This window comes from Dipodomys merriami, unplaced genomic scaffold (assembly GCF_024711535.1).
Source record: "Dipodomys merriami isolate MVZ:Mamm:240054 unplaced genomic scaffold, mDipMer1.0.p SCAF_1239, whole genome shotgun sequence".
Lineage (NCBI taxonomy): Eukaryota > Metazoa > Chordata > Mammalia > Rodentia > Heteromyidae > Dipodomys > Dipodomys merriami.
Genome location: NW_027202537.1, coordinates 94,244 through 117,055, shown reverse-complemented (window position 1 = coordinate 117,055; position 22,812 = coordinate 94,244). Strand labels below are relative to the sequence as shown.

The 22,812-nt window shown below is 35.7% G+C and overlaps 1 long non-coding RNA gene and 1 pseudogene across 1 annotated transcript in view; both read right to left on the bottom strand.

Moving 5' to 3' along the window:
* LOC138823839 (uncharacterized) overlaps positions 1–22,812 on the bottom strand; it is a 40,754-nt gene that overhangs the window by 777 nt on the left and 17,165 nt on the right. The window contains exon 2 of the long non-coding RNA XR_011370921.1: positions 11–205. This is a non-coding gene — a long non-coding RNA (uncharacterized lncRNA). The remainder of the gene's footprint in view (positions 1–10; positions 206–22,812) is intronic.
* Positions 22,298–22,397, bottom strand: LOC138823840 (U6 spliceosomal RNA; annotated as a pseudogene).

Here is a 22,812-nt window from a genome sequence, read left to right as displayed (position 1 = left end):
AATCCAGAACCTGGCAATGAGGCTTTGGGTCCTCTGGTGTCTTCTTTCCTATCACTTCCTGTGATTTCTCAGTTCTTTGGCCAGGTATCCCAACATCTTTGCTGTTCCATGGTTCTGGTTAGTGACAGTACTGATATTCGGGACACCTCAAAACAAACTATGGAAAACACTTCCTCAGAGAAGATTCACAAATGTATAGGAGCACCTGGAAAGAAACCAAACATCACAAGTCATTCTGTGATCCTCTAACAAGAAAGTATAATTCAGGTGTATCTTTACTTCGGATATATATAAGAGATGGACAATTGTCCCTTTTGTTCATTTGGTATTTGGTATTGCATAAATTTTCAGAAACACATATACATTGTGAAATAATGTTATTTATTTCATAGGTCACAAACCTTGTCACTGGAGTGATGACCCAAATGTCTTATCTCAGTTGCCCGATTCACTCTTAGATGAGTGTGAATTGCATAATTGTGAACATTTTTCCATGAAACTTAACAACACAAAATGAAGTTTGAAGGTCAGGCCAAAGATTTTACATATATTACAGTAATACACACATAAACTGCTCAGCACTCATAGCACATTGGTGTGTTATAATTGTCTTCAGATCAGAAATATTCTAGAGTTTAAAGTAGAATGATGGGCTGTACATTTTCAATGGAAGAGTGATGAACACCCCCTGCAATTATTCTCAGTGGAAAATCTTCCTATACATTTTACTGACTTAGCTTCTACTCTGTGCTGTAAGTAATTTGATGTTTTGACATATGAATTTAATTTTGGCAATTGAGGAAGTCAATGCACATCACTCACAAAAGTTTCTTTATATGTACTGGTATTGCTTTATTGTGAACTTCCTAAAAGCCAGTCATAGGAGCACATGTCCCTAATCCCATCACTTCTGTCACTGAGATGAGGTTTGAAATATCCAGACCACTTGGCAATTCATAGTGAGAAAGTTTCTACAATGAAGGGTGAGAGAATACAAAAAAGAGCAAATGAATCTTCCAACTGTATTGTTACATGTTCTATACATGTTCTATAGCCATTAAGACACCACAACAGTATTTTTATAACTTCTTACCTACTTTTTTCCTGTTCTGAGATGTTTTATTTATGGATCTCTAAGAAATCATATAAGATTCATAAAATAAATCTATAAATCATATAAGAAATCTTAAAAAATAGTTTGTTTTGGATATATAATTTAAAAGGAATAATTTCAGGAAAGTATTAAGAACATAAAATGTAATGCACACCTAAAATTGTCTATTTATTTAAAACTTCAGCAGTTGTAATTTATTTATTCTAATAACAAAGATTATAAACTAAGTTACAATAGTATTCCAAACGGAACACAGAACTAGAAAAATGAAGGGTAGCACTAAAGAATGCTACTGCTACTACTAATAGAGTAAGAATAAAATTTAGGCAAAACTCCTTCAGACTAAAAGCCACAGGACAGCCCCAACATTACTTTAATTGTTTCATATGAAGACAAGACCTTTTTTTGTAAATGTAAGTTTTCACAGATATTAACATCAGTTGGGTACATATTTCTTAAGTCCTTCAGGAAGGATGTTCTGACAATGTTGATGGAAGCTGACTTCTTTGGGACCTACTACACAATGTGAAGACACCATTCCAAGCACTGCACCTGCATTAGGGTAATTTTAGTGCTCATGATAGTTCTTCCAATTAGGAAATGAATTAAGTATTTTATTAAAAACAGAAGTAGGCAACAAGGCCAAACAAATTTCCCAAGTACCCAATACGGATCAGCTGTAGAACCATAATTCAAATCCAGGTTTCCACCAGGCATATCTGAGGATATTCTGTAAGTTTCACATTCATTACCTTTCAAGATGTATGGAGCAGATGAACCCACATTATCTTCCTAATTATGGTTATAATGACAATAACATTGCTACAGAATATACATATTTTTAAATTAAAAGGGTGTGGGTAATGACATTGTAGGTGATCTTTATACCAAATAAAGACTGAACCAAAAAGAAAAGTAAGGGGCTGGGAAGGTGGCTCAGTGATAGAGCGCTTGCCTTGAATGCATGAGGTCCTGGGTTCAATTCCTCAGCACCACATAAGCAAAAAGAAAAAAGTTGAAAGTGGTGCTGTGGCTCAAGTGGTAGAGCACTATCCTTGAGCTGAAGAGCTGAAGGACAGCACCCATGCCCAGAGTTCAGGCCCCACGACCAGACCCCCCCCCCAAAAAAAATAAAAGAACCTAGGCCACAAATTTTAGTCATAGTACTAGCACTCATATACCATATATATATATATATGTGTGTGTGTGTGTGTGTGTGTGTGTGTGTGTGTGTGTGTGTGTGTGTGTGTGTGTGTATGTGTGTGTGTGTGTGTATATACACATATATATGCTTCCTAAAATATACAGTTAGTTAATTTGTCCAAACCTGGTCATAGATTAAATATGAGGTGTGAAAAAGTATGTAAGTCTGAAATGACTCCAAGGTATTTTGAGAAGACAGCTGGAAGAGTTATCACTTAATCATATAGTAATGAGGGATTGGTTTGTAGATAGAGATCAAAGCTCACTTTGGGATATTTTGAGTTTGTTAAAATCAGTAGTTAGGAGTTGTCAATGGACAGGATGCTATTAAGGACTTGAATTAAAGTAAACAGAGATGGAGAAAAAATACAGAAATAATTACTGTACTCAGTGGTAAAAAACATGAGAAGGAATATTACAGAGCTAAGCCCTGTGATACACAAATATGTAACACATGAAAAATGAAGAAAAACCGTAATAAGTATGTAATGCAGACTTATATGGGTAGGTATTTTTAATGTTTAAGGGTTATGAAGTGATTGTGTGATGACCTAAAATTTAAGAAATTCGTAAGTTCAACTATCCTTTGGGCCAACCATAGCTGATAGTTTAAGTTAAACGGGGCCACAATAGTGTGTCTTGATTTACCAAAGTGAAAATAGGCCAATATTTGGAAAGCCTCTTTTTGGACATGTGGTTGGAGTGCAATTACTGCAGTTTGTTCAACTGTCAGTAGAAAGCTACAGGTTTAGCACAATGATAGAAATCTTTCAGGGATCTGGTAGATTTTCCCTCTGTCTTCAATTTCCCTTTTTTTCTGAGAGCTAAAATATCACTACTGGAAGCCTGTCCAAATTGTGCCTTTGGCAAGTTAACGGATAGTCAGTCTAACACATGCCCAAATAAAAGAGAATTGGAACAGGTTTACATTGAGCACTCACAGTAGACGGGTCTCTGGACTTTCTCAGGAAAAACCTTCTGCCATTGTGGGATGGATAGGGCTGGATAATATGCAAAATAGACACCATAGATTGAAAGTATTCTGCTAAGTTAACACTTGAGATATCGGATGTTTTAACTGCATTGTATTGATTTTATGAATCAGTTAATCAGATTCTTCATGCCATATGATTTTACTAGACTGTAAAACGCATGCTTATAGCATTTCTTTTGTATAACATATAGTATGTTTTGAAATTTGGTATAAAACATTTGTCTTTTCATTTATTTATTTTTAATATGTATTACTCTAGTTTTCAAGAGTAGGGAAATGCCCTGGAACTTTGTAATTTGATGTCATATGTAATTTATTTTTTTTAAATTCTTAATTAGTGTCTATTGCAGTTCCCAGCTATATGTAATTTAAACTGTACTTTTCTTCAAGTGTATCATCCTACGCTGAAGTTTTTTTCTTACAAGCTTTCTAATAAATATGTAGTCTATTCAATTTTGAAAAGTACTGCTGTACCTCCCACTTATTTGTGGCATTTCTGGAATCCAAGTTCCTCTATGTGTCAGGGTGGATACTTTTGCTTGTAACAGTTTTGTTATTGAATACATAGCATCTGACTACTTAGGGAACAAAGGATGTGAAGTTACAGTATCCCAATAAAGAACTTCCAGGACAATTCAAGGGCAACTCATGTACTCTCTGTGTAGGTGAATAGGAGCATAGAAAAGAAAGTTTTATACATGAAAGTGACTGGGAGTGTGTGCACATGGGTATTCACTTATTTATCTGTTGTTATAGTTTTACATATTCAACATTTTTCATTATATATATATATATATATATATATATATATATATATATATATATGATTACAATTTCCAAAATCCAGAGAACCACATCCATGGGCCACGCTTTCCTATGTTGCTCTTTGGGTAATAAGAATGAAACCTGGTATTGTCCTGTGGTAGAGAAATAACTCAGAAATTCAAACATTTTTCTTTCAATATGTTGCCTGTTCCTACATCTAAAATGAGGAAGTCTGTTAATATGTAATACATGTTATAATCTATTTAATATATTTATACAATGTATAATATATTCTATATTATATATAATAACTGAATGTTATATATTCATTAGGAAAAATACAACGAACGTATCTATGTCCATACTTTCCCAGCCATGATTAGGTTCAGTAAAGTTAGGTGCATTACATCTCAACAGGAAAAGTCTACTGAAGTTTTGATGACCTTGAGCTAGATAAGGAGAATTTCTGTAAAAGGAGCCTCTCTTCAATTATGAGAAAAGATAAGTTTGGAAGTTTTTTTGTTTTATTTTTTTTGTTTTTATTTAGGCCGGACAAGGAGCCTGAACTCTGGGCCTGAGCACTGTCCATCACCTCTTCAATTCAAGGCTAGTTCCCTACCACTCAAGCCATAAAAGCACTTCTGGCTTTTTTTTGCTTATGTGGCACTGAAGAATCGAACCCTAGGCATTGTCCCTGAGCTCAAGGCTCGTGCTCTACCCCTTGAACCACAGCACCGCTTCTGTCTTTTTCTGCCTGGGATTGCTTTGAATCATAATACTCAGATCTCAGCCACCCAGGTAGCTAGGATTACAGGTGTGAGCAACCAGTGCCCAGCAAGTCCCTCTCTTTTAGATATTATTCTAAAAGCCTCCTATCCAAGGTCACTCCTAAGATAATAAATGGACCTATGCCAATAGTTCCTTCATACTCTCATCTCCTCTTATGGCTATGGTGTGTCTTTTCCATTGTATCCTGAACCTACTTCAAAGTTCTCTTCCTAATCCATGATTCTAGGTGTATTACTAATAATTACCTAAATTTTGTGGCTATAAACCCTAAATTACTCAACTATTTATTTAATTTATTTTTTTCTATATGATCGTGGTTCTGTACAAATCTGAGCTTATATTCACCTCTTGCATCTACCTCTTGGCATGAGCAGAGCCTGGGCCTAATCTACTTTAAATGCAAGAGGTTAGCCAAAGAACAGCCTACAGTATTCCTGCCTAGGAGTCAGTACAGGTAGTTGAGTGTCTGAAAGAAGCAATGCATTCCTGACATGAGAAGCGGTGAGAGAGACAACAGCCTACAGAGCAAACTGGCAGTCACAACATTTAACAACTTCTCCTTTGGGGAAACTGACCTCCTGCAAAGTGGCAGCGAGAAAACTTTAATTTTCTTATATGAAGGAAGTTGTCATGTCTCACTACATAAATCCCTTGTAATCAAAGTGAGGGTCATTCTTTTGTTTCCACCTTAGGCCCAGTCTCAGTTTACGTCAGACTTTGCTCAGACTCTATTCCTACCGGAAGGTCCCTGATGAGGAGGAAATTGTGATCTCTTGGCTTCTGACTGGCCCATTGGGACCTGAGGCCACTTTTAGTTTTCAACATGTTCCTTCTGACAATGGGAAAGCTCATTCTCTGAATTGTGCCCTAGTATCGAATCTCTTCAGAGAAATCAAGGAATGACAGATTCTTCCTGAGTGAGTGAGTTTCTCCATTTCCAAAGAGGTCAATTAATATCTGATTCTGAGACCCAGGTGAAAGTCCTTTACCAGATCCTCCAAGCTGGAGTGGATGTTAGCTCAGACTCCAAGCCATCCTCATATTTCTCCAGCTCTTTCTCATGAACCAAACTGTGACAGGAGTTTAGTTCAGAAACAAGGAAAAATGAGAGAAGCAGAAGAACCATTGGCAGGCTGAGGAATTTAGAGATTTTGTCTGAAAAAAAGGGCTCAGAAAATCTAGAATCAGGGGGCTGGGAAGGTTGCTCAGTGGTAGAGCGCTTGCCTTGCATGCCTGAGGCCCTGGGTTCCATTCCTCAGCACCACATAAGCAAAAAGAAAAACCTGGAAGTGGCTCTGTGGCTCAAGTGGTAGAGCGCTAGCTTTGAGCTGAAGAGCTGAGGGACAGTGCCCAGGCCAGAGTTCAGGCCCCAGGACCGGACACCCCCCCCAAAAAAAAAAGAAAATCTAGGATAACTCACATCATTAGGGAATCACATCATAAGATTAGGGAATAAATGTAATAAATTACTATCTAAATTACTAACTCCACTACTCTACATTACAAGTGTTCTGTCAAAAGTTAGCTGTCCTAGCTCTATTTTGATCAGGAAAACAGAGCATATTCTTTCCTTACAAAGTTCTACTGAGAATCTTTATCCATACCCCAGGTTGTTCTTACTCTCTACTTCTCTGTTACTTTCTCTACTTCTCTGTTACTTTCCTTTGCTGCATTCAATCAATGACACTTGAATGTGTTAGCATCTTCTAATCCATTTGTTATAAAGTAAAACAAATTATGGGGAAACATATATCTATGGTACATTTTCTTCAGGGGCATATTTATTTGATATTATTAAGTATTATTTTAATAGTTTCATTGTTAATACTTGAGAAAAATATTTTACTATTAGCAGTAATTAGTTGCACATTTTTTTGATATTTTTCCATGTCTGTGTATTTTTTAAGCTTCTAACATCGTCTTTTCACCCAACTGTTGCCTTCTTAAAATTGCTTCAAATTATAAACTATATATGATGGTCCTCTATGTGTTCATTGATATATTTAAATTTTGATCTAATATCTACATATGATAGGAAATCTTCAACCTATTGCAATTGGTCTGAAAATCAATATGGATGTTCGTCATTAAAGCAAAAACACAATGCCACAAAACTTAGTGAAAGTAGGATGATTAGGTATATATTCAAAATATTTAGCAATGATACAGTACAAACATTCACTTCTCATATACCAGAACATGTTTATAGCTATGAATAGCACATTTTCTTCATTCCCTCTTTCTGGTGCATCTAGGTTGATTACACAGCTTGGTTGCTATAGAATATTGCTGCCATGAACATGTATGTTCATGTTGATTTATATTCCTTAAATATGTATCCAATTGCAGTAAAGGTCATCAAAATATCTGCCTTTTTGGTATTGTGTAAACTTCCATTAAGATATCCCTATGGGTTACACTAGTTTACAATGCCACAAAACCAAATATAGTTCCTGATTTATTTACCTCTCCAGCAGTTTATTTATTTGAGTGGTGGTAGCTATTCTGGTGTGTAAGATAGGATCTCAGTGACTTTCCTCTTTATTTTCCTTCTTATTTGCTATGTGGATATGAATCTCAAAAATTTCATTTATTTATTAAACACTTACATTTGTACTTCATTCCTGATTAGTGTTTTTCTTTTTCTTTGGTAATTGATCAATTTTTAAGATTTATAACATTTGATTTTTTCCCATTACAAATACTCATTTCAGTTAGTAAAAAGATTTTTTTTTTTCATTACAGTGGTGCACAATTAACTAAAAACAACAGATTGTACATTTATATCACTGGATGTTTTTGTTTGTATTTACAGCCAGGAAATTGTTTCAATAAAGATGCTGAACTCCTTTCATTGATATAATGAAAGTATAGTATCTCATATTGGCCTAAACTAATCTCAGACTTAACAGTCAGTGCCTGGGCCACCACAGTCTGGGCTAAGTAAAACCACTAACACAGCATAAACTGCATTTAAAGAGAGCAAATGGCTTCATAAAAGATGGAAGAAAGGCATCACCTTCATGAAGCAAATGTTGAAGTTCACAAGCAGACCTTAGGAATCTGAATATCAAGAAGATCAAAGGATAAAAGTATTTAGAAGGACAACTTTAGAACTCAAAATTGGGGAGGTGGGACAAACAATAGATACCAAAACTCAATGCAGAAGGGAAGGAGAATTTTACCCCAAACCTCAGCTGTGTCTGACTCTCTCACACAACACACACAGACACACACACAGACACACACAGACACAGACACACACACACACACACACACACACACACACACACACACACACACACCGAGTGAGAGATCTTTGCCAAAGCACAGGCATTCTGGACTTAGACACCGAATACTCCAAAACTATCCATTGTGAAGGCCTTTACTGAAAGTACCCATTGTAAGTAGACATTTACTGAAAGTTAGAACTCAGGTTCCTGGAAAAACCGTGAAATGTCACAATAAAGTTCTGCCCATAACTCCCCTAGCAATAGCCTTCAGCGGATGACAGGAAATACCTAAAGCTACAGATTATTTTTAATTTTTTATCTTTTTTTACTTTTTATTGTGAAAATACTGTACAATGGAGCTACAGATACATGGGCAAGATAAGGAGTACATTTCTTATCAAGCATTGTAGCCTCCTCCTTTGTTTCCCCCTCCCATCCCTTCCCATTGTCCCCCTGCTCCCCCTTCGAATCCTCCTCCCCCCTTCCCCTCACCAAAGTTGTAGAGTTAGTTTTTCTCCATAAGAATTTGTACATCTCATTGTTGCAATGGGTCCACCTGTATCCCTATTTAAATGATTTGTTTTTTTTCCCCTTCTCCTCCACAAATCATTGCTTATTGCTTAGCCTGCACTCGCTAGCTAGATTGTTATAAGATTACCCAGTTAACAGAAGGGTCGGGGATCTCAACTCTGACCCACTGCAATGGTGACAGTTGTGAGTCCAGGCTCGACCTTGCAATAAATGACCCTAATGTGGTCACGTGACAACTGGCTCCACGGTGGTCTTTGGGGATCTTTTGCTAAGCACAAGGCTAGTGTACACAGAGAACCCCAGGGGCAGCTGTATCTGGAACAATGAAGCTTTTTTCCTCTTCTTTTCAGATAATCAATCATGATGTTGGAGTTGGCTCCACAGCTGCTCCACACCTGAGCAGGAGGAAGGAAAGGATGCCTTAGACTGCAGGATGGCCTTGTGTACCCCTGGATTTATGTGTAAGAATGCAGTTTGTGGTCCTTAGACAGGGGCGGCCAAGCTGAAATGGTGGTAAACTTTGCCTGGAGGATGGCACCCTGTGAGCCCTGCATGCATGGTGAAGCAGCTGGAAAGTCCTGTGAACATCTCCGGGATTGCCTCTCAGTGGATTGGAGAAATTGACTCCTGTAGTTGCACATGGCAGGAGGCAGGAGGAGAGCAGGAATCCAGAAGATGGGAGAGGCACAGAAGCAAATGCACCTCTCCATTGAGACTCCTCGGCCATTCTAAGGAGGTTCACAACCCACACGTGGCGGCCACTGCACAGGTCCCCAGAGGCCCTATTGTCTGAGGAGCAGTTCCTGGTCCTGATCCAGAGCTGGAACTTCCCAAGTGGCCCTGAGCTTGGCTGGGCTGGAGCAGAGCCTACCAGCCATGTTTCCTCTGCCCTGCTGAGTATAGCCTCCTAGCAGCTGCCCAGGCTACAGCACCCACAACAGGCCACCTCCTTGGGGCAGGCTGAAGCTGTGCTGACAATTCCTGCCTGGTGCCTGCTTCAAGGCAAGAGCCAGGCTTAGCCCACAGCAGAGTTGGCCCTCACTTCCAAGGGCATTCTAGGGAGGCATGACAACCACATGCCCAGACTTGCTGCCCTCACTGCCCCTAGAGGTTACCTATAAGTCCCTGCCTTTGTTCTTGAAATTCTTCAGCCATTGGTTGTCTCATTTCTCATTATCTGTTTGAGTGTGGCTCAAGACTTCTTCCTCTCCTCACCAAGCTAACATGCCCTAGCAAAGCCACCCCAACTACCAATCTACCATGTATTATGTGATTTTTTTGTTTCTCTTCTATTTTCTTCCTCCATGGTATAACCCGTTTCCAATGTATTTGAGGTCGGTGAGCTCCAACTTGCATATACAAATTTCTAATGTGGGGAGGAGAAGGGAAATAAAATGCTGAAAGAAGTACACAGTATGACCCATTGTTACAATGAGATGAACAAGACACTATGTTGAAAATGAACTTTACTAGTTGGGGATGAAAGGGGAGAGTTGGGGAGGTGGGGAGAAAAGGGATGGCAGGGAAAAACAAAAGAGGAGGTAACAATGTTCGTTAGATAATGTACTCACTAACTTACTTATGTAACTCTAATCCCTCTGTCTACCATTTTCACAATTAAAAAAAAACATGAATTATCCTGGAGTACATTAAGTTCAAATTTCCTAAATGCTCTGTAAATTAAGACCAATTTTAAGTGGGAAGTAGGTTCTCAGAAATATTTTTTGTCAGTGTTTGTTTTGTGCATTATTACCCAAGTGTACACAAATTAACAGAAAGAGAAACAATAGGAATAGGAGAAAGAGAAGTTCTGTGTTTAAGTATAATGGTTCAATAAACTATAGAAGACTCTGCAAATAAGACAACTTTGAAACAATAAAGCTAAGGCCAGTATTTAGACCTATGGGAGTGACGTAGAGAAAGCATTACTCCTAAATGGAACATGAAGGATGAGGCCACTCTCTTTCTTCTACTAGCTCTAAATCATGGTAGCTAATCATGCAAATTTGTAAAAATTAGAATGGAAGAATAATTCTGGTTCCAAGCAAGTCATATATAAGACTATGGACTTAACTGGGGAAAAAAAAGGCCATGTTGAGAGAGCAGAAATTATTCTAGCAATGAACTGGTGGCTAAGATCATATTTCTTTTTCTTTCTTTTTCTTTTCTTTTTCTTTTGATGGTAGTGGGGCTTGAACTCCATGCCTGGGCACTGTCCCTCTACTCTTCAGCTCAAAGCTTGTGCTGTACCTCTTGAGCCACAGCACCACTTCCAGTTTTCTGGTGGTTAATTAGAGATAAGTGCCTCAGAAACTTTCCTACTCATGCTGGATTTGAACTGCAATCTTCAGATCTCAGTCTCCTGATTAGCTAGGATTACAGGTGTGAGACACTGGCAATCTGCTTAGGATCACATGTAATTCACTTGCAATATATTATCTCCTTTTATTGTATACATTTTAGTGCTTTGGAAGTGAATTGTACCTTCATAGGTTTTCAAAGCTAGTATGAAGGCTGAAGCTACACCATTTTACAAGATTGTTCTGACTGACCTGTATTACTTGAATTTACATAGGAGTTTATTGAGCAGGTGGACCCATATTCTACAGAGATATCTAGATGTTTGATAGTCACTCATATTTTGTACCTTCAAAAAACACAAGACCCCAGATATTATATATAGAAAAATGTCTTCAGAGACTACTTGAAACAACTAAAATTAACTCAGGAATTAGTTAAGATTTAGATAACAGTGTAGCATAACAAAGCTGAATGATAACTTGAGCTGTACAACAGAGGAAAGTGAGAGGAGAAAGAATGATGGGCCACATAGGAGCTATATGTGATTGCTATTGTGTTTCAAAAACCAGAAAGACTTCAGAGAAGAGAAGGAGAAAAATAAAGTGTCCTGAGAGAAGTTTCTTTTTAATCCATCTAATAGCTTGTACTAAAATCAGTGGAAATGGGAAAAATTAAAATAGAAATTAAAGCGTTGTATATGCATGTTTTAATAGGAATATGATAATTTTCAAAGAAATAAGAGAGAGAATAGTTAAACTCTAAAGGGAAAAGGAATGAAGAGAGAAAGAAGCAAAGTAAAACTTTATCAATAACAAACACAAGAGTTTGGAAGTGGAAATATTCTAAATTACAATAAAAATTGCTAGCGTGGATAGAATATGGATCACATGTTATCATATATAATTTTGAAAAAGCATACTAGGAATGAAAGTCATGGTTTAAAACACTATTTGGATTATAACTAGACAGTATAGCTCAGTAGTAAACCATTGGCTTTGCATATGTGAAGCAATGGTGTGAACTCCCAAGCATTACAAAGTACACACAAAGCACACACACACAAAAAAACCACATAAACACACACACACACACACACACCACATACACACACTTTCAATATTGATATTATCATATTAAACGGAGGAAATTATCACAAACTGTAAAAGTATGTTAATATATGAAATAATAATATTGCTCGTAGTATTTAAAAGTTTAGTAGAAAGTAAATAGTCACAATATACTTGGATTTTAATAGATTAAGTAAATTGAAAATTAATAGAAGACATGAGAACTTTTGCAAATAAGTTTTGTGGGTTTTTTTTTTTTTTTTTTGCTTATGTGGTGCTGGGGAATCGAACCCAGGGCCTCATGCATGCAAGGCAAGCGCTCTACCACTGAGCCACCTTCCCAGCCCATAAGTTTTAAATAATAAACATTTTGAAACATGTGTCCTTTTATTTTAACAAATGTTTGATATTACTGGTGTTTTAACTCAAGATTTAGAATATGATAGCGAGGTGTTGTATATAACGCTAGGGATGGCTATATCCATAATAATTTCACTCTGAATAGTTTTATACTAAGGTCTCATAGTTTCCCAGTCTCTCCTGAATTACAAACTCTATTTACACTTCCCACCATAGCTAGAAAATGGATTTCACAAATCACCATGCCGAGCTCAAAGTTTTTTTTTTTTAATTCAAATAAAAGTACTTCCAAAAAGTGACCAAGTAATGAAGCCTTTCTTAGTAAAGTATGTGCTTCTTGAAATTACTGTAAGTATTTGTTACCTGGACAAATATTTTTATACTATAAGAAAATAAATATATTTAGATTCACTAACCATATAAAATTAAGAAATTAATTTTTAAATAGCCACATGTTAAATATCATAAAAGCAAAATATATGTGTCTGAATAATTTACATGTGTAAAAATCATGCAAAATTAAATTAACTGATTCTAAACTTTGAAAAAAGAATTACTCTAAAGAAACAAAAGGAAACATTTAAGCTCAAAATTTGAAATTTAGAAAATAAAATGAAGTAGGGGCTGGGAAGGTAGCTCAGTTGTAGATCACTTGCCTTGCAAGCATGAGGCCCTAGGTTCGATTCCTCAGCACCACAAAAGCAAAAAGAAAAAAGCCGGAAGTGGTGCTGTGGCTCAAGTGGCTCAAGCGCTATCCTTGAGCTGAAGAGCTGAGGGACAGGGCTCAGGCCCAGACTTCAGGCACCACAACTTGACCCCCCCCCAAAAAAAAAAGAAAAGAAAATGAAGTATACTCTTTAGTTGACTTAATTAAGTGTAAACGCTCTGTAAATCAATTTTATATTAAAAAATGCTTGAACAAAAAAAGCAAAAGTACCCATTGATCAATGGCAACAGCAAAAGCATCAATAGTTCTTGTTTTGAGTGTACAAAAATATCGTTGGAATATATAACAATGTTCCTTCCTGAAGAAATATACTCATTACCTCATTTATGTAACTGTAACCCCTGTGTACATTACCATTACAATAAAATTAATTTGAAATTAAAAATAAACCAAATAATATACCAATTAAGAATTCTTAGAAGCTATTGGTTAAAAACATTGTAAAAAACTCCCCTAAATATCCAAGGAATATACTTTGAAGATACTATTTAAATGCTTCAACTTCAGCAGAAAAGCAAAAAGTTTAAAAACTGTTACAAAGTAAAGTAATAAATCAGAATATATTACTATTAATAATAATCATATGACAAATTTATAGTGGTAGTCAAATATGTAAGAAATGAGGCAATTTGCCATTCATTTGCACTTAATAAGCGAGAAAGAATTTTCTAGGTCTTTTTAAATTATCATAAGTTTAATGAAGAAATTATTCTGTCATATCATATGATAATCAGACAAAGCTGATATTAGAACAAAGAACAGATTTATTAAGTTTTCGGATGTTAATGTATATACTTATTTTGGTTGTGGAAAATGTTGGGATTTCAACTTGGGGTATATTGTTCTTGCAGGCCGGCATCATATCTGTGGTTAATTTTAGGATAGTGGTTCCCTTTCCACAAAAACATGCACCTGATCTGTCCTTTTAGCCTTCCCATCATCAATGGCATCAGAGATACACACCAAATTTTCTAGCTTGCTATCTTGCTTGGCCTGGATCCTCAGTCCTTCCAATCTTAGTTTCTAGATAGTGCAGGATGGTGGAAATGATCCAATTCACCCAGCTATAGATTGAGAAATAAGTCCACTAAATTTTGGCCTGGGTTCTGTCCTCAAGGCTCCTAAGTAGTTAAGAGTACACATGTGATACCCTGGTGCCAAGCAGTAAGAATATTTTTAAAGCAAGTGGACATATATATGACTTAGGCTTGTGAATACCTCACGAAAAGAATAAAAGAGTAGTGAAGCACAGAGGATAGGTAGAATTTTAACTAGCTACTCAGAGGCTGAATAAGCTTAGCTAGCTACTCAGGAGTCTGAGATCTGAAGACCACTGTTCCATCATGAAAATACAAGCGATTATCTCAAAAAAAAAAAAAAAAACACAGCAGAATTGTAGCAGTGGCTGAAGTAGTAGACCACTATCCTTGGGCACAGAAGCTGAGGAATAGTTCCCAGGGACTATCAAGCCTCAAGAATGATGAATGCATGCATGAGCATATGCACATGTTCGTGTGCGTACTCGTACATGCATGCACACATATACAAACACAAATTAATATTTCAATGTGAACTTATTTTTTTTTACCTTGCTGTACTTTATTTCCCTGTATTAGTTCACAAATTAACAAAATCAGCTAAGGACCTATTTACATAAAATTCATCATGTTTCTCTAAAATCTACTCTCTTTTTGGAAGCCTGCTTTTATTTGTCCCAAAAGTAAATTATTCAGGAAGTCAATTCATCACTCTCAAGTCTATAGTATTAGATGATTGTTTAGGTTCCTCCTAGCAATATGATTTTTTGAAATCCTGCATCAAGCAATTTATTTCTTTCACTAGAAGAGAAACCTCTGTCAAACAATTAATAATAGCTTATTCTCCTCCTGGCATTCATCTGTAGTTTTATTTTCTTCATATATTTCATGATCTCTCTGTGTATGCCAAAGTCTGTGCTTAGCATGTGTATACCATTCATAGATACTGAAATTGCTTTTGAATAAATAATGTTCACACTGACTATCTTGAAAAAGAAGAATTGGTTTCTTAGCACTTTAGGTAAGAACTTGAGGGAAAGAAACAAAAGGAAAAGTGAGGAACAACTCAACACATAGATTCAAATGAAACAAAACAACCCAAGAAAACAAAAATTAATTCAGTACTCAAAAACCTGCAGGAAATGAAAGATTTAAAAAAAATCAGCTATGACAAGCTTATGAAATTCGTGACTACATGGGAGTGCACTGTTTAGATAGTGGCTAAAGGCCAGACTGAACATAAAGTTCTGTACACAATGCCATGCACCTGTTATTATAAATTCCAGGAAGAATAACATCAAGTGCACTGAGACCAAGTTCATACACTAGTAAGAAGCCAGTTTCTAGATGAAAAATAATCAGGATAACTTAGGGCTGGGGGCATGAAAAAGTGGTAAGAACATCCATTTAAGGGGCACAAAACACTCAATCAAACTATAGTATTAGGGGTAAAAAAGTTATGATTTAAATAATTAGAACAATTGTAGTACTTGAGTATTTGAGTGGAGAAAAATCCATTAGAGAGATAGAATGAACCCACGTTCCAATGCTACTTTAGTGGTAATGTTTAGTGGTACTTGAGACAAAACAGAGTTACCTTGCAAATGAGCATGGATGTACATTTGGATGATGGAAATACTCTACTTATAGAGGTGTAAATTAGATTTTTTTGGATAGATTGTAGTTCTTGAACTAAGAGCCTGGGTGATGTCCTTGAGCTTTTTCTCTCAAGGTTACCACTCTAATACTTTGAGCCACAGTTCCAATTCTGATTTTCTGTTGGTTGTTTGGAGATAAAAGGCTCATGGACTTTCCTGCCCAGGATGGCTTCAAACCATGATCTTCAGATCTTATCCTCCTGTGTAACCAGGATTCCAGGCATGAGCTGTCGACGTTTTTAATAATTCAGTAAATTGTATAGTTACAGAAGTTATAAATTATCATTGTAACCTGTGTAATATAGGTGTATGTATAGATCAATGCATACAGTTAGAAATATATTGACATATTTTGCATCTACAGTAGATTTATGAAATCATCCTTCATTATAAAATAAAATGGAAACAAATTTTATAAGGAGAAAAACAAAGGGAATTGTTACACGTTACTAATTGTTGAATGGAAGATGAATTGTGAGAATCAGTTTGGGAAAACCATCTCTACTTTAATAAAATGGATAATTGCTATTAATTTCAATCAACTATGGTGGGGGGGAGTATTGGATGAGGGGGCGGGCAGAGGCTGGGAACGGATGTGAAGGGTAAACAAAGAGGAGGCTGCAATTCTTGATAAGAAATGTACTCATTATCTTGCCCATGTAATTGTAACTCGTCTGTACACTATGTTCACCAATAAAATAAAATAAAATAAAAAAGAAATAAAAAAGAAAAATGTGTAGGGAAAAGTTATATAAAGATCCATTACACGTAAATCATGATTTACTGAATGGAAATTCCCTTGTAAAACTAGTTAAGATAATAAAAATATAATTAAAAACAATGGAGACATCTAATCTTAAACTGTGTTCTCTTAAACCATGAGTCAATATAATAGTTTCCTCCTCAGAAATTTTCTTTGCAGGTATTTTCCTCATAGTGACAGAAAAATGATCAATGCAATATCAATACATCACATTGCACATCAGAAAGAGACACAATAAAAATCACAGTAAAATGTTAGAATTCACCACATGATAAAATAACAGGCAGAATGTGCCAAATGCTAATTGATTATTTTTCCAAGTACTTTACCGATGGTATCTAATTTAATCCTCAGAATAATTCCAAAAAGTGGAACTACTTACATGTTTAATTCTCAGATGATCATATTGAAGTCTTCAGAGTTGTAATTACTAGTACAACATTGCACACATGGTAAGTGTTAGCCTGAGGTCCATCCCCGACTGTATCAATTAACCTCATTCTATTTTATGACTAATATTCTAGGAAAAATTCCCAGAATTATTGTGTACACTCATAATATTTCAGTTTATCTTTGTTAGAAAATAGGGAACTGTAATATGAAAACTCGAAGTTCAGAATCAATGCATACCTCCCTGGTGAAAGGACCTGCTAAAGTATAACATTCTTGATTTCTAGGTCAAAATAGCAGAAATCATATTCTATCCCTTCACTCAACACTGCACTGCCTGGGGACCCTAACTCTGTTTAACACTGTCTTACTGAAAGAATGACCTCCCCAATTCCTGATGGAAACAAACTGCAGGTCTTATGGACCAATCATTTCCACATTGTAGCTCAACTAAGTTGTTTACCATTAGAAGTATTTTGATTGCTTTTTATACCCTACATTTTGAGACAAAGGTACTACTTTAAAATGCTGTTAAAGCAACACTGATATAAAAATCACCTTTGACCCCAGATAAATAATTTACCTTTCATGTACCCAAAAATGCAGTCTGACCTATTATTAATATTAGGAATGAGAGGATAAAAAATCATAGACAACAAGGCCTAAGCATGAATTAAAGCCTCTCCAACTTGTGAATACAATTGGTTTAAAAAGACATTAAGGGCTGGGAAGGTGGCTCAGTGGTAGAGCGCTTGCCTTGCATGCATGAAGCCCTGGGTTCGATTCCTCAGCACCACATAAGCAAAAAGAAAAAAACCGCAAGTGGTGCTGTGGCTCAAGTGGAAGACCGCTAGCCTTGAACTGAAGAGCTGAGGGAGAGCGCCCAGGCCCAGAGTTCAGGCCCCACTACCAGACTGCCCCACCCCCGAAAAAAAGATATCAATACTACTATATTTGTTCAAAATTTCTCATGATACTAAAGATTCAATTGTAAACTGTTAACACTTGAAAATAACTCATTTTCTTGGGAGTAGGAAACAAAACACAAGATTAATCCTAATAATTTTCAAAGACATTTATTTATACTACAAATTCACTCTTATAACTACAAAGATTCTAAAAATAACTGAAGCATAGTGTCACGAAGGCCATAATTTAACTTCATCATATACATTCAAAGGACTTTGCTAATAGAAAATAAATTTATACTAATAATTAGCTCACCCAATTCACTTCCATTCTTTTATTCTATATCTTTTATTTTCATAGAAACTGGCTTTTCATAAAATGATGCATAAAAAGCCTATATACCCACTTATATTTTCAGATTTTAACAATGTTTATTTCAGAAATGTCTTTAGCTGTATAGTCAATGAACTGAAATAACACTAAAATATTCAAAGTTTTTTCAGAAATTGCAAGACTCGCTCTGGGATATTATTTACATTGGAAAGGATATTCAAAAAGCCTTATTTGTTAAAGTTGTGATAGTTACTCCCACAAAAATACTATTAATGAAGAAACCTTCGTATGTATAATACAACTTCAAATGCATCCTCAATCTGGAGGTGACACATGCTTTTTGTTTGTTTTTGCAATGTATATCTAATAAACATATCCGCAATACCGATTTTCAGTCAATATGATGGGATATTCAAACCTAAAAAATACGGGGTTTATTATCTTAGTGTGAATAGATACAATCTTACAAAGAAAGTTATTTTCAACAGAAATCCGGAAAGAGTTTATCCACCTTGAGTTTCACAGGAATAACCAGACAGTAATACCTATTTCGTCAAGTTGGTCAAAATTACTCTATGAGTATATCTTAAAATTATATCCCATTTAAGAGGTGAAATACATATTTTGTACTGACAGTCATCTTACAGCAATAACTTACTACCTAATTATATGTGTATCTTCTTTCCTAGCATATACTAAGAGTTGAAAGTGATCTCTTTTATCTAACTTAATGGTGTAAATGCTTTGATTATGATGATGTTATTATTTGACAAATAAAATGTACAGAAGGGTGGTTCCACTGAAATGACAGGACAGAAGAGTGATAAATAACAATATTGCAACATAGCTCTTTTCAGCCTCACTCTGTCCACATTGGCAAGCAACATTGCAACCGCACACACACACACACACACACACACACACACACACACACACACACATGTGCGCACATGTACACACACATACATGAATGCCAAATTCAGGGTTTATTGTACATAAAAGTTCAATTAAAATATTAGTGATTAGGAAAAATGATAATTTGACTTATTACAAAATAATACATATTCTAATCACCACGGTTGTTACATTTTACCTGTGTCTCCACATGTGACCACTTAATTTATTTTTAGTTCATTCATTTATTCATCATTCATTAGTTTGGTGCCAATACTGGAGCTTGAACTCAAGGCTTGGCTCTGTCCCAGAATTTGTTATGTTTTTGTTTTAGTTTTCTCAATGCTAGCATTTTACTGCTTATACTACAGCTCCATTTCTAGCTTTTGCTGGTTACTTTCAAACCAGAATCTAATGGACTTTTTTGTCTGGTTTCAAATCACAGTCATCAGATTTCGTCTTTCTGATTAGGTAGGATTAAAGACCTGAGTCACCCGTGTGGCTCTTAATTTTTCCTGTACATATGTAATGCACATACTTAGATAGTAATTTAAAACTGAGAACATAGAAGCAAGATGTACAGTGATGATATTGTCCTGTCAGAAATTCAAGTTAGTAATGTAAATTTCTTCTTAAGACCATACACAAAAAATACTTTAGAAGAAATCTGATGTTGTGTGTGTATATGTGCGTGCATGTGTGTGTGTGTGTGTGTGTGTGTGTGTGTGTGCTGTTGCAATATGTTCCACATATAAGCACTGTGCAGCGGTGTCCAGCTATTCACAGTTATTGCATGAATATCTGCCTTGAGATACCAACTCATGGGCAATGTCTAGGTGTCCACTCTAGGCTTCGCGATGAAGAGGGGTATACTCATCCTCATCCCTAGTATTCATATAAGTGGCCTTTTTGGAAAGTACTCTCCACACTGTAGTAAGCTGCAAGACAAGCACTCTACCACTAAGCCACCTTCCCAGCCCAAGGATTAAGATTCTTGCCTGTAATTTGGTCAAAGCTATGTCTCATTACGTAGGCGACTAAAAATGTATTTACTAATTTCAAGTAAATACATAAATTCTATTTCCGTCTCTTTTAAAAAATAAAAAAATTGTTTGCTCTGTAAATTGATTAGATGCATGGATTTTGTGGCTAGCTATGTCATTTCACATATGTATCTCTTTTCCTCTTTCTCTTTCATGGTTCTCATAGACAATATGGTTGCTCCATAATTATCCTAATTTATTTTGCTTTTATATTTTTAGTTTCATCATTTCACTTTCTGCTCTGCCATTTCCCAGAACAGCACCACATAAACAGAAAAATCCAGAAGTGGTTCTGTGGCTCAAGTTGTACAGCTCTTGCCTTGATTTGAAGAGCTAAAGGAGAGTGCCCAGGCCGAGTTCAGGCCCCACAACTAATTTAAAAAAAGAATCTAAATACTTGATAATTCTACTAACAGATCTGACTGAAATCAGTTGAATCACACTTTTCCTGTACAATGAAGGAATAGGTCCAGGCTAGGAAAGCAGCTACAGAAGGCAGGCAGATTGTATCTGTGACAAAACTTTGTGGAAAATGGAATCGAGGATTACTTACTGGTGATTCACTTGCACTTGAAGCATGATTCTGAACTATTGCTTGCTGATTCTGAACTATTGCTTTGATCATTATATTTTCCAAGAAGAAAAAGTGAAATTTAATTGGTAGTAAAGGACTACTAATACATTTTGTCTTCTCATTAAGCATCTTCAATCATCAAAATCACTTGAAGGCAATAGACAGGCCTATTTTTAGATGAAAACAAGTGTCTTTACAAAAGCAAAAATTTTGGTAGTCATACCAAGGTCTTCTATTTTACTACTGCATTATACATTTTTTCTAATGTTGGATACCAACATTAGAAAGCTACTAGAAAGCTCTTAAAGCCCATATGTTGAATAGTGAGTTCTCTTACACTATAACATGATATTTCCCAAATCATTTACAAAGAAGGCATTGTTTCCTATTTTCTCATTCCTAGAATAAGCTGCACATGAAGACACCAAGGGTCCTCATGTTCAGACAAGGAACAAGATGAAAAAGTGAGGAATGGTATCAATTTCAAGAAAAAAATGAAGTAGGATCCAAGCAAATTTCTTCTTTGGGATGCCGAAATTAATCTGCTTACTATGGTGTGAAGACTACTTTCCAAAAAGGCCACCCAGATGAATACTAGGGATGAGGATGAGTATACCCCTCTTCATATGGAAGCCTAGAGTGGACATTTAGACATTGTCCATGAGTTGGTAGCTCAAGGCAGATATTCATGCAATAACTCTGAATGGCTGACACCCCAGCACAGTGCTTATATGTGGAATAATACCAGAGTGGCAGATGCCAATCCCCAAATTAAAGGCCTCTTGTCCTCCTTGCATGTTGCTGCTGGGAATAGAAATCGAAAAGATACTCTGTTGAACCATTATATCAAACCAGGTTTGAAGAACAGCTTGGAAGAAACTGCATTTAATATTGCCAAAAGGATAAGTATGTCTCACTACCTCTTTGAAGTTGTGGAAGGCTGTACAAATTTTTCGCATAAGTCGTAATGGTTTGGTTAAGTTTCTTAAATTTCAAAAATGCCAGTCCATCCTTTGTGGCCCTACAAATTTTTTCACAATAAAAAGCAACAGCAATATCTTACTTTAAAAATTCATGGATTCCATGGTATTCTTCCAAGTGAATTGCCTGACTCTGATGTCAAAATGCATTCAAGAGTTTTTTGTCTACATCTATAATGATTTCTGCAGAGTTTGTGATTTTTTTAATCAGAAATAATTTTAACTTATCTGTTGAAATGGTGCTTTTGTGAAAAAAGTATATCTATGTTTGTACAATATCCATAATCTATTTCATTCGCTCCTAGATATAATACTTTGAATTCTACATTTTTATATAATGTATAGTTTCATTAATAAATGTGTCCTTTCATATTGCATTCCATATAGAAGAAGTTTAAGATTCCTTTTTTCCTAGGTCCTTATATTATTTTATTTCTTTGGGATAACATGACAATGTTATCTAATTTCAGTTTTGTAAAGGTTATGCTATGTAAAGGCCTTTCTAAGGTGAAGATTTAATACACTGATGTCAAACTAACCTTTAATTCTATGAATTACATGTATTGTTACACTTGTATTTTTGTAATCAACTTTTTAATAACTGTTTTTATATTTCTTGCATCAGAAGAATGAAAAATATAGAATACTTCACAAATTTTCATATACTCCTTGTGCAAGTGCCATGTTAATCTCTGTATTATTGTAATTTGGGTAGACCTGCTGCTGAAGCATGAAGTACCCTCTAAATTTAAGTACTTAATGATGCAATCTTTACACAGGCATATATCCATGGTTGCCTATTTGTAACAAGGAACACTTATTGTTCCTTAAAATGTGATTGATCTTATTTCTCTAAAATTCTGTGTATAGTGGAAAAGCTTATATCATTTGGCCGATTGCTCATATTTACAATTTTTTTGTCAATGACTATTTTGTCGTTTTCATTTTAAATTTGATCATACTTTGAAGCCTTTAAAGCTAAGTCCAAAGGTGATGGCTTTTCAAGTACTTATTTATCAACTGAGTTAGCTTTGTAGAGCTAATGGATTCAAAGTAAGCCTTGCTTGAGAGCTACTTCTAAACTTCTGCAGCTTAAAATTTCCCAAATAAGGTCTTGCTGGGACAAATGTCTACCTGAACCTTTACC